Raw genomic sequence first — 23881 nt, 5'->3', positions numbered from 1 at the left:
AACAAACAACAAACAACAAACAACAAACAACAAACAACAAACAACAAACAACAAACAACAAACAACAAACAACAAACAACAAACAACAAACAACAAACAACAAACAACAAACAACGAAGAACAAACAACAAACAACAAACAACGAAGAACAAACAACAAACAACGAAGAACAAACAACAAACAACGAAGAACAAACAACAAACAACGAAGAACAAACAACAAACAACGAAGAACAAACAACAAACAACGAAGAACAAACAACAAACAACGATGAACAAACAACAAACAACGAAGAACAAACAACAAACAACGAAGAACAAACAACAAACAACGAAGAACAAACAACAAACAACGAAGAACAAACAACAAACAACGAAGAACAAACAACAAACAACGAAGAACAAACAACAAACAAAGAACAACAAACAACAAACAACGAAGAACAAACAACAAACAACGAAGAACAAACAACGAAGAACAAACAACGAAGAACAAACAACAAACAACGAAGAACAAACAACGAAGAACAAACAACGAAGAACAAACAACGAAGAACAAACAACGAAGAACGAACAACGAAGAACAAACAACGAAGAACAAACAACGAAGAACAAACAACGAAGAACAAACAACGAAGAACAAACAACGAAGAACAAACAACGAAGAACAAACAACGAAGAACAAACAACGAAGAACAAACAACGAAGAACAAACAACAAACAACGAAGAACAAACATCAAACAACGAAGAACAAACAACGAAGAACAAACAACAAACAACGAAGAACAAACAACGAAGAACAAACAACGAAGAACAAACAACGAAGAACAAACAACGAAGAACAAACAACGAATAACAAACAACGAAGAACAAACAACGAAGAACAAACAACAAACAACGAAGAACAAACATTAAACAACAAACAACGAAGAACAAACAACGAAGAACGAACAACAAACAACGAAGAACAAACAACAAACAACGAAGAACAAACAACAAACAACGAAGAACAAACAACGAAGAACAAACAACGAAGAACAAACAACGAAGAACAAACAACGAACAACGAACAACGAACAACGAACAACGAACAACGAACAACGAACAACGAACAACGAACAACGAACAACGAACAACGAACAACGAACAACGAACAACGAACAACGAACAACGAACAACGAACAACGAACAACGAACAACGAACAACGAACAACGAACAACGAACAACGAACAACGAACAACGAACAACGAACAACGAACAACGAACAACGAACAACGAACAACGAACAACGAACAACGAACAACGAACAACGAACAACGAACAACGAAGAACAAGCAACAAACAACGAAGAACAAACAACAAACAACGAAGAACGAACAACAAACAACGAAGAACGAACAACAAACAACGAAGAACGAACAACAAACAACGAAGAACGAACAACAAACAACGAAGAACGAACAACAAACAACGAAGAACGAACAACAAACAACGAAGAACGAACAACAAACAACGAAGAACGAACAACAAACAACGAACAACGAACAACGAACAACGAACAACGAACAACGAACAACGAACAACGAACAACGAACAACGAACAACGAACAACGAACAACGAACAACGAACAACGAACAACGAACAACGAACAACGAACAACGAACAACGAACAACGAACAACGAACAACGAACAACGAACAACGAACAACCAACAACAAACAACAAACAACAAACAACAAACAACAAACAACAAACAACAAACAACAAACAACAAACAACAAACAACAAACAACAAACAACGAAGAACAAACAACGAACAACAAACAACGAAGAACGAACAACAAACAACGAAGAACGAACAACAAACAACGAAGAACGAACAACAAACAACGAAGAACGAACAACGAAGAACAAACAACGAACAACGAACAACGAACAACGAACAACGAACAACGAACAACGAACAACGAACAACGAACAACGAACAACGAACAACGAACAACGAACAACGAACAACGAACAACGAACAACGAACAACGAACAACGAACAACGAACAACGAACAACGAACAACGAACAACGAACAACGAACAACGAACAACGAACAACGAACAACGAACAACGAACAACGAACAACGAACAACGAACAACGAACAACGAACAACGAACAACGAACAACGAACAACGAAGAACGAAGAACGAACAACAAACAACGAAGAACGAACAACAAACAACGAAGAACGAACAACAAACAACGAAGAACGAACAACAAAGAACGAAGAACGAAGAACAAACAACGAAGAACGAAGAACAAACAACGAAGAACAAACAACGAAGAACAAACAACGAAGAACGAACAACGAAGAACGAACAACGAACAACGAACAACGAACAACGAACAACGAACAACGAACAACGAACAACGAACAACGAACAACGAACAACGAACAACGAACAACGAACAACGAACAACGAACAACGAACAACGAACAACGAACAACGAACAACGAACAACGAACAACGAACAACGAACAACGAACAACGAACAACGAACAACGAACAACGAACAACGAACAACGAACAACGAACAACGAACAACGAACAACGAACAACGAACAACGAACAACGAACAACGAACAACGAACAACGAACAACGAACAACGAACAACGAACAACGAACAACGAACAACGAACAACGAACAACGAACAACGAACAACGAACAACGAACAACGAACAACGAACAACGAACAACCAACAACAAACAACAAACAACAAACAACAAACAACAAACAACAAACAACGAACAACGAACAACGAACAACGAACAACAAACAACAAACAACAAACAACAAACAACAAACAACGAAGAACAAACAACGAAGAACAAACAACGAAGAACAAACAACAAACAACAAACAACAAACAACAAACAACAAACAACAAACAACAAACAACAAACAACAAACAACAAACAACAAACAACAAACAACAAACAACAAACAACAAACAACAAACAACAAACAACAAACAACAAACAACAAACAACAAACAACAAACAACAAACAACAAACAACAAACAACAAACAACAAACAACAAACAACAAACAACAAACAACAAACAACAAACAACAAACAACAAACAACAAACAACAAACAACAAACAACAAACAACAAACAACAAACAACAAACAACAAACAACAAACAACAAACAACAAACAACGAAGAACAAACAACGAAGAACAAACAACGAAGAACAAACAACGAAGAACAAACAACGAAGAACAAACAACGAAGAACAAACAACGAAGAACAAACAACAAACAACAAACAACAAACAACAAACAACAAACAACAAACAACAAACAACAAACAACAAACAACAAACAACAAACAACAAACAACAAACAACAAACAACAAACAACAAACAACAAACAACAAACAACAAACAACAAACAACAAACAACAAACAACAAACAACAAACAACAAACAACAAACAACAAACAACAAACAACAAACAACAAACAACAAACAACAAACAACAAACAACAAACAACAAACAACAAACAACAAACAACAAACAACAAACAACAAACAACAAACAACAAACAACAAACAACAAACAACAAACAACAAACAACAAACAACAAACAACAAACAACAAACAACAAACAACAAACAACAAACAACAAACAACAAACAACAAACAACAAACAACAAACAACAAACAACAAACAACAAACAACAAACAACAAACAACAAACAACAAACAACAAACAACAAACAACAAACAACAAACAACAAACAACAAACAACAAACAACAAACAACAAACAACAAACAACAAACAACAAACAACAAACAACAAACAACAAACAACAAACAACAAACAACAAACAACAAACAACAAACAACAAACAACAAACAACAAACAACAAACAACAAACAACAAACAACAAACAACAAACAACAAACAACAAACAACAAACAACAAACAACAAACAACAAACAACAAACAACAAACAACAAACAACAAACAACAAACAACAAACAACAAACAACAAACAACAAACAACAAACAACAAACAACAAACAACAAACAACAAACAACAAACAACAAACAACAAACAACAAACAACAAACAACAAACAACAAACAACAAACAACAAACAACAAACAACAAACAACAAACAACAAACAACAAACAACAAACAACAAACAACAAACAACAAACAACAAACAACAAACAACAAACAACAAACAACAAACAACAAACAACAAACAACAAACAACAAACAACAAACAACAAACAACAAACAACAAACAACAAACAACAAACAACAAACAACAAACAACAAACAACAAACAACAAACAACAAACAACAAACAACAAACAACGAAGAACAAACAACAAACAACGAAGAACAAACAACAAACAACGAAGAACAAACAACAAACAACGAAGAACAAACAACAAACAACGAAGAACAAACAACAAACAACGATGAACAAACAACAAACAACGAAGAACAAACAACAAACAACGAAGAACAAACAACAAACAACGAAGAACAAACAACAAACAACGAAGAACAAACAACAAACAACGATGAACAAACAACAAACAACGAAGAACAAACAACAAACAACGAAGAACAAACAACAAACAACGAAGAACAAACAACAAACAACGAAGAACAAACAACAAACAACGAAGAACAAACAACAAACAACGAAGAACAAACAACAAACAAAGAACAACAAACAACAAACAACGAAGAACAAACAACAAACAACGAAGAACAAACAACGAAGAACAAACAACGAAGAACAAACAACAAACAACGAAGAACAAACAACGAAGAACAAACAACGAAGAACAAACAACGAAGAACAAACAACGAAGAACGAACAACGAAGAACAAACAACGAAGAACAAACAACGAAGAACAAACAACGAAGAACAAACAACGAAGAACAAACAACGAAGAACAAACAACGAAGAACAAACAACGAAGAACAAACAACGAAGAACAAACAACGAAGAACAAACAACAAACAACGAAGAACAAACATCAAACAACGAAGAACAAACAACGAAGAACAAACAACAAACAACGAAGAACAAACAACGAAGAACAAACAACGAAGAACAAACAACGAAGAACAAACAACGAAGAACAAACAACGAATAACAAACAACGAAGAACAAACAACGAAGAACAAACAACAAACAACGAAGAACAAACATTAAACAACAAACAACGAAGAACAAACAACGAAGAACGAACAACAAACAACGAAGAACAAACAACAAACAACGAAGAACAAACAACAAACAACGAAGAACAAACAACGAAGAACAAACAACGAAGAACAAACAACGAAGAACGAACAACGAACAACGAACAACGAACAACGAACAACGAACAACGAACAACGAACAACGAACAACGAACAACGAACAACGAACAACGAACAACGAACAACGAACAACGAACAACGAACAACGAACAACGAACAACGAACAACGAACAACGAACAACGAACAACGAACAACGAACAACGAACAGCGAACAACGAACAACGAACAACGAACAACGAACAACGAACAACGAACAACGAACAACGAACAACGAACAACGAACAACGAACAACGAACAACGAACAACGAACAACGAACAACGAACAACGAACAACGAACAACGAACAACGAACAACGAACAACGAACAACGAACAACGAACAACGAACAACGAACAACGAACAACGAACAACGAACAACGAACAACGAACAACGAACAACGAACAACGAACAACGAACAACGAACAACGAACAACGAACAACAAACAACGAAGAACGAACAACAAACAACGAAGAACGAACAACAAACAACGAAGAACGAACAACAAACAACGAAGAACGAAGAACAAACAACGAAGAACAAACAACGAAGAACAAACAACGAAGAACGAACAACGAACAACGAACAACGAACAACGAACAACGAACAACGAACAACGAACAACGAACAACGAACAACGAACAACGAACAACGAACAACGAACAACGAACAACGAACAACGAACAACGAACAACGAACAACGAACAACGAACAACGAACAACGAACAACGAACAACGAAGAACGAACAACAAACAACGAAGAACGAACAACAAACAACGAAGAACGAACAACAAACAACGAAGAACGAACAACAAACAACGAAGAACGAACAACAAACAACGAAGAACGAACAACAAACAACGAAGAACGAACAACAAACAACGAAGAACGAACAACAAACAACGAAGAACGAACAACAAACAACGAAGAACGAACAACAAACAACGAAGAACGAACAACAAACAACGAAGAACAAACAACGAAGAACGAACAACGAACAACGAACAACGAACAACGAACAACGAACAACGAACAACGAACAACGAACAACGAACAACGAACAACGAACAACGAACAACGAACAACGAACAACGAACAACGAACAACGAACAACGAACAACGAACAACGAACAACGAACAACGAACAACGAACAACGAACAACGAACAACGAACAACGAACAACGAACAACGAACAACGAACAACGAACAACGAACAACGAACAACGAACAACGAACAACGAACAACGAACAACGAACAACGAACAACGAACAACGAACAACGAACAACGAACAACGAACAACGAACAACGAACAACGAACAACGAACAACAAACAACGAAGAACGAACAACAAACAACGAAGAACGAACAACAAACAACGAAGAACGAACAACAAACAACGAAGAACGAACAACAAACAACGAAGAACAAACAACGAAGAACAAACAACGAAGAACGAACAACGAACAACGAACAACGAACAACGAACAACGAACAACGAACAACGAACAACGAACAACGAACAACGAACAACGAACAACGAACAACGAACAACGAACAACGAACAACGAACAACGAACAACGAACAACGAACAACGAACAACGAACAACGAACAACGAACAACGAACAACGAACAACGAACAACGAACAACGAACAACGAACAACGAACAACGAACAACGAACAACGAACAACGAACAACGAACAACCAACAACAAACAACAAACAACAAACAACAAACAACAAACAACAAACAACAAACAACAAACAACAAACAACGAAGAACAAACAACGAAGAACAAACAACGAAGAACAAACAACGAAGAACAAACAACGAAGAACAAACAACAAACAACAAACAACAAACAACAAACAACAAACAACAAACAACAAACAACAAACAACAAACAACAAACAACAAACAACAAACAACAAACAACAAACAACAAACAACAAACAACAAACAACAAACAACAAACAACAAACAACAAACAACAAACAACAAACAACAAACAACAAACAACAAACAACAAACAACAAACAACAAACAACAAACAACAAACAACAAACAACAAACAACAAACAACAAACAACAAACAACAAACAACAAACAACAAACAACAAACAACAAACAACAAACAACAAACAACAAACAACAAACAACAAACAACAAACAACAAACAACAAACAACAAACAACAAACAACAAACAACAAACAACAAACAACAAACAACAAACAACAAACAACAAACAACAAACAACAAACAACAAACAACAAACAACAAACAACAAACAACAAACAACAAACAACAAACAACAAACAACAAACAACAAACAACAAACAACAAACAACAAACAACAAACAACAAACAACAAACAACAAACAACAAACAACAAACAACGAAGAACAAACAACAAACAACAAACAACAAACAACGAAGAACAAACAACAAACAACAAACAACAAACAACAAACAACAAACAACAAACAACAAACAACAAACAACAAACAACAAACAACAAACAACAAACAACAAACAACAAACAACAAACAACAAACAACAAACAACAAACAACAAACAACAAACAACAAACAACAAACAACAAACAACAAACAACAAACAACAAACAACAAACAACAAACAACAAACAACAAACAACAAACAACAAACAACAAACAACAAACAACAAACAACAAACAACAAACAACAAACAACAAACAACAAACAACAAACAACAAACAACAAACAACAAACAACAAACAACAAACAACAAACAACAAACAACAAACAACAAACAACAAACAACAAACAACAAACAACAAACAACAAACAACAAACAACAAACAACAAACAACAAACAACAAACAACAAACAACAAACAACAAACAACAAACAACAAACAACAAACAACAAACAACAAACAACAAACAACAAACAACAAACAACAAACAACAAACAACAAACAACAAACAACAAACAACAAACAACAAACAACAAACAACAAACAACAAACAACAAACAACAAACAACAAACAACAAACAACAAACAACAAACAACAAACAACAAACAACAAACAACAAACAACAAACAACAAACAACAAACAACAAACAACAAACAACAAACAACAAACAACAAACAACAAACAACAAACAACAAACAACAAACAACAAACAACAAACAACAAACAACAAACAACAAACAACAAACAACAAACAACAAACAACAAACAACAAACAACAAACAACAAACAACAAACAACAAACAACAAACAACAAACAACAAACAACAAACAACAAACAACAAACAACAAACAACAAACAACAAACAACAAACAACAAACAACAAACAACAAACAACAAACAACAAACAACAAACAACAAACAACAAACAACAAACAACAAACAACAAACAACAAACAACAAACAACAAACAACAAACAACAAACAACAAACAACAAACAACAAACAACAAACAACAAACAACAAACAACAAACAACAAACAACAAACAACAAACAACAAACAACAAACAACAAACAACAAACAACAAACAACAAACAACAAACAACAAACAACAAACAACAAACAACAAACAACAAACAACAAACAACAAACAACAAACAACAAACAACAAACAACAAACAACAAACAACAAACAACAAACAACAAACAACAAACAACAAACAACAAACAACAAACAACAAACAACAAACAACAAACAACAAACAACAAACAACAAACAACAAACAACAAACAACAAACAACAAACAACAAACAACAAACAACAAACAACAAACAACAAACAACAAACAACAAACAACAAACAACAAACAACAAACAACAAACAACAAACAACAAACAACAAACAACAAACAACAAACAACAAACAACAAACAACAAACAACAAACAACAAACAACAAACAACAAACAACAAACAACAAACAACAAACAACAAACAACAAACAACAAACAACAAACAACAAACAACAAACAACAAACAACAAACAACAAACAACAAACAACAAACAACAAACAACAAACAACAAACAACAAACAACAAACAACAAACAACAAACAACAAACAACAAACAACAAACAACAAACAACAAACAACAAACAACAAACAACAAACAACAAACAACAAACAACAAACAACAAACAACAAACAACAAACAACAAACAACAAACAACAAACAACAAACAACAAACAACAAACAACAAACAACAAACAACAAACAACAAACAACAAACAACAAACAACAAACAACAAACAACAAACAACAAACAACAAACAACAAACAACAAACAACAAACAACAAACAACAAACAACAAACAACAAACAACAAACAACAAACAACAAACAACAAACAACAAACAACAAACAACGAACAACGAACAACGAACAACGAACAACGAACAACAAACAACAAACAACGAACAACGAACAACGAACAACGAACAACGAACAACGAACAACGAACAACGAACAACAAACAACGAACAACAAACAACGAACAACAAACAACGAACAACAAACAACGAACAACAAACAACGAACAACGAACAACAAACAACGAACAACAAACAACAAACAACAAACAACAAACAACAAACAACAAACAACAAACAACAAACAACAAACAACAAACAACAAACAACAAACAACAAACAACAAACAACAAACAACAAACAACAAACAACAAACAACAAACAACAAACAACAAACAACAAACAACAAACAACAAACAACAAACAACAAACAACAAACAACAAACAACAAACAACAAACAACAAACAACAAACAACAAACAACAAACAACAAACAACAAACAACAAACAACAAACAACAAACAACAAACAACAAACAACAAACAACAAACAACAAACAACAAACAACAAACAACAAACAACAAACAACAAACAACAAACAACAAACAACAAACAACAAACAACAAACAACAAACAACAAACAACAAACAACAAACAACAAACAACAAACAACAAACAACAAACAACAAACAACAAACAACAAACAACAAACAACAAACAACAAACAACAAACAACAAACAACAAACAACAAACAACAAACAACAAACAACAAACAACAAACAACAAACAACAAACAACAAACAACAAACAACAAACAACAAACCACAAACAACAAACAACAAACCACAAACAACAAACAACAAACAACAAACAACAAACAACAAACAACAAACAACAAACAACAAACAACAAACAACAAACAACAAACAACAAACAACAAACAACAAACAACAAACAACAAACAACAAACAACAAACAACAAACAACAAACAACAAACAACAAACAACAAACAACAAACAACAAACAACAAACAACAAACAACAAACAACAAACAACAAACAACAAACAACAAACAACAAACAACAAACAACAAACAACAAACAACAAACAACAAACAACAAACAACAAACAACAAACAACAAACAACAAACAACAAACAACAAACAACAAACAACAAACAACAAACAACAAACAACAAACAACAAACAACAAACAACAAACAACAAACAACAAACAACAAACAACAAACAACAAACAACAAACAACAAACAACAAACAACAAACAACAAACAACAAACAACAAACAACAAACAACAAACAACAAACAACAAACAACAAACAACAAACAACAAACAACAAACAACAAACAACAAACAACAAACAACAAACAACAAACAACAAACAACAAACAACAAACAACAAACAACAAACAACAAACAACAAACAACAAACAACAAACAACAAGCAACAAGCAACAAACAACAAGCAACAAGCAACAAGCAACAAACAACAAACAACAAACAACAAACAACAAACAACAAACAACAAACAACAAACAACAAACAACAAACAACAAACAACAAACAACAAACAACAAACAACAAACAACAAACAACAAACAACAAACAACAAACAACAAACAACAAACAACAAACAACAAACAACAAACAACAAACAACAAACAACAAACAACAAACAACAAACAACAAACAACAAACAACAAACAACAAACAACAAACAACAAACAACAAACAACAAACAACAAACAACAAACAACAAACAACAAACAACAAACAACAAACAACAAACAACAAACAACAAACAACAAACAACAAACAACAAACAACAAACAACAAACAACAAACAACAAACAACAAACAACAAACAACAAACAACAAACAACAAACAACAAACAACAAACAACAAACAACAAACAACAAACAACAAACAACAAACAACAAACAACAAACAACAAACAACAAACAACAAACAACAAACAACAAACAACAAACAACAAACAACAAACAACAAACAACAAACAACAAACAACAAACAACAAACAACGAACAACGAACAACAAACAACAAACAACAAACAACAAACAACAAACAACGAAGAACAAACAACGAAGAACAAACAACGAAGAACAAACAACAAACAACAAACAACAAACAACGAAGAACAAACAACGAAGAACAAACAACGAAGAACAAACAACGAAGAACAAACAACGAAGAACAAACAACAAACAACAAACAACAAACAACAAACAACAAACAACAAACAACAAACAACAAACAACAAACAACAAACAACAAACAACAAACAACAAACAACAAACAACAAACAACAAACAACAAACAACAAACAACAAACAACAAACAACAAACAACAAACAACAAACAACAAACAACAAACAACAAACAACAAACAACAAACAACAAACAACAAACAACAAACAACAAACAACAAACAACAAACAACAAACAACAAACAACAAACAACAAACAACAAACAACAAACAACAAACAACAAACAACAAACAACAAACAACAAACAACAAACAACAAACAACAAACAACAAACAACAAACAACAAACAACAAACAACAAACAACAAACAACAAACAACAAACAACAAACAACAAACAACAAACAACAAACAACAAACAACAAACAACAAACAACAAACAACAAACAACAAACAACAAACAACAAACAACAAACAACAAACAACAAACAACAAACAACAAACAACAAACAACAAACAACAAACAACAAACAACAAACAACAAACAACAAACAACAAACAACAAACAACAAACAACAAACAACAAACAACAAACAACAAACAACAAACAACAAACAACAAACAACAAACAACAAACAACAAACAACAAACAACAAACAACAAACAACAAACAACAAACAACAAACAACAAACAACAAACAACAAACAACAAACAACAAACAACAAACAACAAACAACAAACAACAAACAACAAACAACAAACAACAAACAACAAACAACAAACAACAAACAACAAACAACAAACAACAAACAACAAACAACAAACAACAAACAACAAACAACAAACAACAAACAACAAACAACAAACAACAAACAACAAACAACAAACAACAAACAACAAACAACAAACAACAAACAACAAACAACAAACAACAAACAACAAACAACAAACAACAAACAACAAACAACAAACAACAAACAACAAACAACAAACAACAAACAACAAACAACAAACAACAAACAACAAACAACAAACAACAAACAACAAACAACAAACAACAAACAACAAACAACAAACAACAAACAACAAACAACAAACAACAAACAACAAACAACAAACAACAAACAACAAACAACAAACAACAAACAACAAACAACAAACAACAAACAACAAACAACAAACAACAAACAACAAACAACAAACAACAAACAACAAACAACAAACAACAAACAACAAACAACAAACAACAAACAACAAACAACAAACAACAAACAACAAACAACAAACAACAAACAACAAACAACTAACAACAAACAACAAACAACAAACAACAAACAACAAACAACAAACAACAAACAACAAACAACAAACAACAAACAACAAACAACAAACAACAAACAACAAACAACAAACAACAAACAACAAACAACAAACAACAAACAACAAACAACGAAGAACAAACAACGAAGAACAAACAACAAACAACAAACAACAAACAACAAACAACAAACAACAAACAACAAACAACAAACAACAAACAACAAACAACAAACAACAAACAACAAACAACAAACAACAAACAACAAACAACAAACAACAAACAACAAACAACAAACAACAAACAACAAACAACAAACAACAAACAACAAACAACAAACAACAAACAACAAACAACAAACAACAAACAACAAACAACAAACAACAAACAACAAACAACAAACAACAAACAACAAACAACAAACAACAAACAACAAACAACAAACAACAAACAACAAACAACAAACAACAAACAACAAACAACAAACAACAAACAACAAACAACAAACAACAAACAACAAACAACAAACAACAAACAACAAACAACAAACAACAAACAACAAACAACAAACAACAAACAACAAACAACAAACAACAAACAACAAACAACAAACAACAAACAACAAACAACAAACAACAAACAACAAACAACAAACAACAAACAACAAACAACAAACAACAAACAACAAACAACAAACAACAAACAACAAACAACAAACAACAAACAACAAACAACAAACAACAAACAACAAACAACAAACAACAAACAACAAACAACAAACAACAAACAACAAACAACAAACAACAAACAACAAACAACAAACAACAAACAACAAACAACAAACAACAAACAACAAACAACAAACAACAAACAACAAACAACAAACAACAAACAACAAACAACAAACAACAAACAACAAACAACAAACAACAAACAACAAACAACAAACAACAAACAACAAACAACAAACAACAAACAACAAACAACAAACAACAAACAACAAACAACAAACAACAAACAACAAACAACAAACAACAAACAACAAACAACAAACAACAAACAACAAACAACAAACAACAAACAACAAACAACAAACAACAAACAACAAACAACAAACAACAAACAACAAACAACAAACAACAAACAACAAACAACAAACAACAAACAACAAACAACAAACAACAAACAACAAACAACAAACAACAAACAACAAACAACAAACAACAAACAACAAACAACAAACAACAAACAACAAACAACAAACAACAAACAACAAACAACAAACAACAAACAACAAACAACAAACAACAAACAACAAACAACAAACAACAAACAACAAACAACAAACAACAAACAACAAACAACAAACAACAAACAACAAACAACAAACAACAAACAACAAACAACAAACAACAAACAACAAACAACAAACAACAAACAACAAACAACAAACAACAAACAACAAACAACAAACAACAAACAACAAACAACAAACAACAAACAACAAACAACAAACAACAAACAACAAACAACAAACAACAAACAACAAACAACAAACAACAAACAACAAACAACAAACAACAAACAACAAACAACAAACAACAAACAACAAACAACAAACAACAAACAACAAACAACAAACAACAAACAACAAACAACAAACAACAAACAACAAACAACAAACAACAAACAACAAACAACAAACAACAAACAACAAACAACAAACAACAAACAACAAACAACAAACAACAAACAACAAACAACAAACAACAAACAACAAACAACAAACAACAAACAACAAACAACAAACAACAAACAACAAACAACAAACAACAAACAACAAACAACAAACAACAAACAACAAACAACAAACAACAAACAACAAACAACAAACAACAAACAACAAACAACAAACAACAAACAACAAACAACAAACAACAAACAACAAACAACAAACAACAAACAACAAACAACAAACAACAAACAACAAACAACAAACAACAAACAACAAACAACAAACAACAAACAACAAACAACAAACAACAAACAACAAACAACAAACAACAAACAACAAACAACAAACAACAAACAACAAACAACAAACAACAAACAACAAACAACAAACAACAAACAACAAACAACAAACAACAAACAACAAACAACAAACAACAAACAACAAACAACAAACAACAAACAACAAACAACAAACAACAAACAACAAACAACAAACAACAAACAACAAACAACAAACAACAAACAACAAACAACAAACAACAAACAACAAACAACAAACAACAAACAACAAACAACAAACAACAAACAACAAACAACAAACAACAAACAACAAACAACAAACAACAAACAACAAACAACAAACAACAAACAACAAACAACAAACAACAAACAACAAACAACAAACAACAAACAACAAACAACAAACAACAAACAACAAACAACAAACAACAAACAACAAACAACAAACAACAAACAACAAACAACAAACAACAAACAACAAACAACAAACAACAAACAACAAACAACAAACAACAAACAACAAACAACAAACAACAAACAACAAACAACAAACAACAAACAACAAACAACAAACAACAAACAACAAACAACAAACAACAAACAACAAACAACAAACAACAAACAACAAACAACAAACAACAAACAACAAACAACAAACAACAAACAACAAACAACAAACAACAAACAACAAACAACAAACAACAAACAACAAACAACAAACAACAAACAACAAACAACAAACAACAAACAACAAACAACAAACAACAAACAACAAACAACAAACAACAAACAACAAACAACAAACAACAAACAACAAACAACAAACAACAAACAACAAACAACAAACAACAAACAACAAACAACAAACAACAAACAACAAACAACAAACAACAAACAACAAACAACAAACAACAAACAACGAAGAACAAACAACGAAGAACAAACAACGAAGAACAAACAACAAACAACAAACAACAAACAACGAAGAACAAACAACGAAGAACAAACAACGAAGAACAAACAACGAAGAACAAACAACGAAGAACAAACAACGAAGAACAAACAACAAACAACAAACAACAAACAACAAACAACAAACAACAAACAACAAACAACAAACAACAAACAACAAACAACAAACAACAAACAACAAACAACAAACAACAAACAACAAACAACAAACAACAAACAACAAACAACAAACAACAAACAACAAACAACAAACAACAAACAACAAACAACAAACAACAAACAACAAACAACAAACAACAAACAACAAACAACAAACAACAAACAACAAACAACAAACAACAAACAACAAACAACAAACAACAAACAACAAACAACAAACAACAAACAACAAACAACAAACAACAAACAACAAACAACAAACAACAAACAACAAACAACAAACAACAAACAACAAACAACAAACAACAAACAACAAACAACAAACAACAAACAACAAACAACAAACAACAAACAACAAACAACAAACAACAAACAACAAACAACAAACAACAAACAACAAACAACAAACAACAAACAACAAACAACAAACAACAAACAACAAACAACAAACAACAAACAACAAACAACAAACAACAAACAACAAACAACAAACAACAAACAACAAACAACAAACAACAAACAACAAACAACAAACAACAAACAACAAACAACAAACAACAAACAACAAACAACAAACAACAAACAACAAACAACAAACAACAAACAACAAACAACAAACAACAAACAACAAACAACAAACAACAAACAACAAACAACAAACAACAAACAACAAACAACAAACAACAAACAACAAACAACAAACAACAAACAACAAACAACAAACAACAAACAACAAACAACAAACAACAAACAACAAACAACAAACAACAAACAACAAACAACAAACAACAAACAACAAACAACAAACAACAAACAACAAACAACAAACAACAAACAACAAACAACAAACAACAAACAACAAACAACAAACAACAAACAACAAACAACAAACAACAAACAACAAACAACAAACAACAAACAACAAACAACAAACAACAAACAACAAACAACAAACAACAAACAACAAACAACAAACAACAAACAACAAACAACAAACAACAAACAACAAACAACAAACAACAAACAACAAACAACAAACAACAAGCAACAAACAACAAGCAACAAGCAACAAGCAACAAGCAACAAGCAACAAGCAACAAACAACAAACAACAAACAACAAACAACAAACAACAAACAACAAACAACAAACAACAAACAACAAACAACAAACAACAAACAACAAACAACAAACAACAAACAACAAACAACAAACAACAAACAACAAACAACAAACAACAAACAACAAACAACAAACAACAAACAACAAACAACAAACAACAAACAACAAACAACAAACAACGAACAACGAACAACGAACAACGAACAACGAACAACAAACAACAAACAACAAACAACAAACAACAAACAACAAACAACAAACAACAAACAACAAACAACAAACAACAAACAACAAACAACAAACAACAAACAACAAACAACAAACAACAAACAACAAACAACAAACAACAAACAACAAACAACAAACAACAAACAACAAACAACAAACAACAAACAACAAACAACAAACAACAAACAACAAACAACAAACAACAAACAACAAACAACAAACAACAAACAACAAACAACAAACAACAAACAACAAACAACAAACAACAAACAACAAACAACAAACAACAAACAACAAACAACAAACAACAAACAACAAACAACAAACAACAAACAACAAACAACAAACAACAAACAACAAACAACAAACAACAAACAACAAACAACAAACAACAAACAACGAACAACAAACAACAAACAACGAACAACAAACAACAAACAACAAACAACAAACAACAAACAACAAACAACAAACAACGAAGAACAAACAACAAACAACAAACAACAAACAACGAAGAACAAACAACGAAGAACAAACAACGAAGAACAAACAACGAAGAACAAACAACGAAGAACAAACAACGAAGAACAAACAACAAACAACAAACAACAAACAACAAACAACAAACAACAAACAACAAACAACAAACAACAATCAACAAACAACAAACAACAAACAACAAACAACAAACAACAAACAACAAACAACAAACAACAAACAACAAACAACAAACAACAAACAACAAACAACAAACAACAAACAACAAACAACAAACAACAAACAACAAACAACAAACAACAAACAACAAACAACAAACAACAAACAACAAACAACAAACAACAAACAACAAACAACAAACAACAAACAACAAACAACAAACAACAAACAACAAACAACAAACAACAAACAACAAACAACAAACAACAAACAACAAACAACAAACAACAAACAACAAACAACAAACAACAAACAACAAACAACAAACAACAAACAACAAACAACAAACAACAAACAACAAACAACAAACAACAAACAACAAACAACAAACAACAAACAACAAACAACAAACAACAAACAACAAACAACAAACAACAAACAACAAACAACAAACAACAAACAACAAACAACAAACAACAAACAACAAACAACAAACAACAAACAACAAACAACAAACAACAAACAACAAACAACAAACAACAAACAACAAACAACAAACAACAAACAACAAACAACAAACAACAAACAACAAACAACAAACAACAAACAACAAACAACAAACAACAAACAACAAACAACAAACAACAAACAACAAACAACAAACAACAAACAACAAACAACAAACAACAAACAACAAACAACAAACAACAAACAACAAACAACAAACAACAAACAACAAACAACAAACAACAAACAACAAACAACAAACAACAAACAACAAACAACAAACAACAAACAACAAACAACAAACAACAAACAACAAACAACAAACAACAAACAACAAACAACAAACAACAAACAACAAACAACAAACAACAAACAACAAACAACAAACAACAAACAACAAACAACAAACAACAAACAACAAACAACAAACAACAAACAACAAACAACAAACAACAAACAACAAACAACAAACAACAAACAACAAACAACAAACAACAAACAACAAACAACAAACAACAAACAACAAACAACAAACAACAAACAACAAACAACAAACAACAAACAACAAACAACAAACAACAAACAACAAACAACAAACAACAAACAACAAACAACAAACAACAAACAACAAACAACAAACAACAAACAACAAACAACAAACAACAAACAACAAACAACAAACAACAAACAACAAACAACAAACAACAAACAACAAACAACAAACAACAAACAACAAACAACAAACAACAAACAACAAACAACAAACAACAAACAACAAACAACAAACAACAAACAACAAACAACAAACAACAAACAACAAACAACAAACAACAAACAACAAACAACGAACAACAAACAACGAACAACGAACAACGAACAACGAACAACGAACAACGAACAACAAACAACAAACAACGAACAACGAACAACAAACAACAAACAACAAACAACAAACAACAAACAACAAACAACAAACAACAAACAACAAACAACAAACAACAAACAACAAACAACAAACAACAAACAACAAACAACAAACAACAAACAACAAACAACAAACAACAAACAACAAACAACAAACAACAAACAACAAACAACAAACAACAAACAACAAACAACAAACAACAAACAACAAACAACAAACAACAAACAACAAACAACAAACAACAAACAACAAACAACAAACAACAAACAACAAACAACAAACAACAAACAACAAACAACAAACAACAAACAACAAACAACAAACAACAAACAACAAACAACAAACAACAAACAACAAACAACAAACAACAAACAACAAACAACAAACAACAAACAACAAACAACAAACAACAAACAACAAACAACAAACAACAAACAACAAACAACAAACAACAAACAACAAACAACAAACAACAAACAACAAACAACAAACAACAAACAACAAACAACAAACAACAAACAACAAACAACAAACAACAAACAACAAACAACAAACAACAAACAACAAACAACAAACAACAAACAACAAACAACAAACAACAAACAACAAACAACAAACAACAAACAACAAACAACAAACAACAAACAACAAACAACGAAGAACAAACAACAAACAACAAACAACGAAGAACAAACAACAAACAACAAACAACAAACAACAAACAACAAACAACAAACAACAAACAACAAACAACAAACAACAAACAACAAACAACAAACAACAAACAACAAACAACAAACAACAAACAACAAACAACAAACAACAAACAACAAACAACAAACAACAAACAACAAACAACAAACAACAAACAACAAACAACAAACAACAAACAACAAACAACAAACAACAAACAACAAACAACAAACAACAAACAACAAACAACAAACAACAAACAACAAACAACAAACAACAAACAACAAACAACAAACAACAAACAACAAACAACAAACAACAAACAACAAACAACAAACAACAAACAACAAACAACAAACAACAAACAACAAACAACAAACAACAAACAACAAACAACAAACAACGAAGAACAAACAACAAACAACAAACAACAAACAACAAACAACAAACAACAAACAACAAACAACAAACAACAAACAACAAACAACGAAGAACAAGCAACAAACAACGAAGAACAAGCAACAAACAACGAAGAACAAACAACAAACAACGAAGAACAAACAACAAACAACGAAGAACAAACAACAAACAACAAACAACAAACAACAAACAACAAACAACAAACAACAAACAACAAACAACAAACAACAAACAACAAACAACAAACAACAAACAACAAACAACAAACAACAAACAACAAACAACAAACAACAAACAACAAACAACAAACAACAAACAACAAACAACAAACAACAAACAACAAACAACAAACAACAAACAACAAACAACAAACAACAAACAACAAACAACAAACAACAAACAACAAACAACAAACAACAAACAACAAACAACAAACAACAAACAACAAACAACAAACAACAAACAACAAACAACAAACAACAAACAACAAACAACAAACAACAAACAACAAACAACAAACAACAAACAACAAACAACAAACAACAAACAACAAACAACAAACAACAAACAACAAACAACAAACAACAAACAACAAACAACAAACAACAAACAACAAACAACAAACAACAAACAACAAACAACAAACAACAAACAACAAACAACAAACAACAAACAACAAACAACAAACAACAAACAACAAACAACAAACACCAAACAACAAACAACAAACAACAAACAACAAACAACAAACAACAAACAACGAAGAACAAACAACAAACAACAAACAACGAAGAACAAACAACAAACAACAAACAACGAAGAACAAACAACAAACAACAAACAACGAAGAACAAACAACAAACAACAAACAACGAAGAACAAACAACAAACAACGAAGAACAAACAACAAACAACGAAGAACAAACAACAAACAACGAAGAACATTCAACAAACAACGAAGAACAAACAACAAACAACGAAGAACAAACAACAAACAACGATGAACAAACAACAAACAACGAAGAACAAACAACAAACAACGAAGAACAAACAACAAACAACGAAGAACAAACAACAAACAACGAAGAACAAACAACAAACAACGAAGAACAAACAACAAACAAAGAAGAACAAACAACAAACAACGAAGAACAAACAACGAAGAACAAACAACGAAGAACAAACAACGAAGAACAAACAACGAAGAACAAACAACGAAGAACAAACAACGAAGAACAAACAACGAAGAACAAACAACAAACAACGAAGAACAAACATCAAACAACAAACAACGAAGAACAAACAACGAAGAACAAACAACAAACAACGAAGAACAAACAACGAAGAACAAACAACGAAGAACAAACAACGAAGAACAAACAACGAAGAACAAACAACGAACAACGAACAACGAACAACGAACAACGAACAACGAAGAACAAACAACAAACAACGAAGAACAAACAACAAACAACGAAGAACAAGCAACAAACAACGAAGAACAAACAACAAACAACGAAGAACAAACAACAAACAACGAAGAACAAACAACAAACAACGAAGAACAAACAACAAACAACGAAGAACAAACAACAAACAACAAACAACAAACAACAAACAACAAACAACAAACAACAAACAACAAACAACAAACAACAAACAACAAACAACAAACAACAAACAACAAACAACAAACAACAAACAACAAACAACAAACAACAAACAACAAACAACAAACAACAAACAACAAACAACAAACAACAAACAACAAACAACAAACAACAAACAACAAACAACAAACAACAAACAACAAACAACAAACAACAAACAACAAACAACAAACAACAAACAACAAACAACAAACAACAAACAACAAACAACAAACAACAAACAACAAACAACAAACAACAAACAACAAACAACAAACAACAAACAACAAACAACAAACAACAAACAACAAACAACAAACAACAAACAACAAACAACAAACAACAAACAACAAACAACAAACAACAAACAACAAACAACAAACAACAAACAACAAACAACAAACAACAAACAACAAACAACAAACAACAAACAACAAACAACAAACAACAAACAACAAACAACAAACAACAAACAACAAACAACAAACAACAAACAACAAACAACAAACAACAAACAACAAACAACAAACAACAAACAACAAACAACAAACAACAAACAACAAACAACAAACAACAAACAACAAACAACAAACAACAAACAACAAACAACAAACAACAAACAACAAACAACAAACAACAAACAACAAACAACAAACAACAAACAACAAACAACAAACAACAAACAACAAACAACAAACAACAAACAACAAACAACAAACAACGAAGAACAAACAACAAACAACAAACAACAAACAACAAACAACAAACAACAAACAACAAACAACAAACAACGAAGAACAAGCAACAAACAACGAAGAACAAGCAACAAACAACGAAGAACAAACAACAAACAACGAAGAACAAACAACAAACAACGAAGAACAAACAACAAACAACAAACAACAAACAACAAACAACAAACAACAAACAACAAACAACAAACAACAAACAACAAACAACAAACAACAAACAACAAACAACAAACAACAAACAACAAACAACAAACAACAAACAACAAACAACAAACAACAAACAACAAACAACAAACAACAAACAACAAACAACAAACAACAAACAACAAACAACAAACAACAAACAACAAACAACAAACAACAAACAACAAACAACAAACAACAAACAACAAACAACAAACAACAAACAACAAACAACAAACAACAAACAACAAACAACAAACAACAAACAACA

Source organism: Megalopta genalis, chromosome 8 (genome assembly GCF_051020955.1).
Source record: "Megalopta genalis isolate 19385.01 chromosome 8, iyMegGena1_principal, whole genome shotgun sequence".
Lineage (NCBI taxonomy): Eukaryota > Metazoa > Arthropoda > Insecta > Hymenoptera > Halictidae > Megalopta > Megalopta genalis.
Note: the sequence above shows the minus strand (reverse complement) of the source record.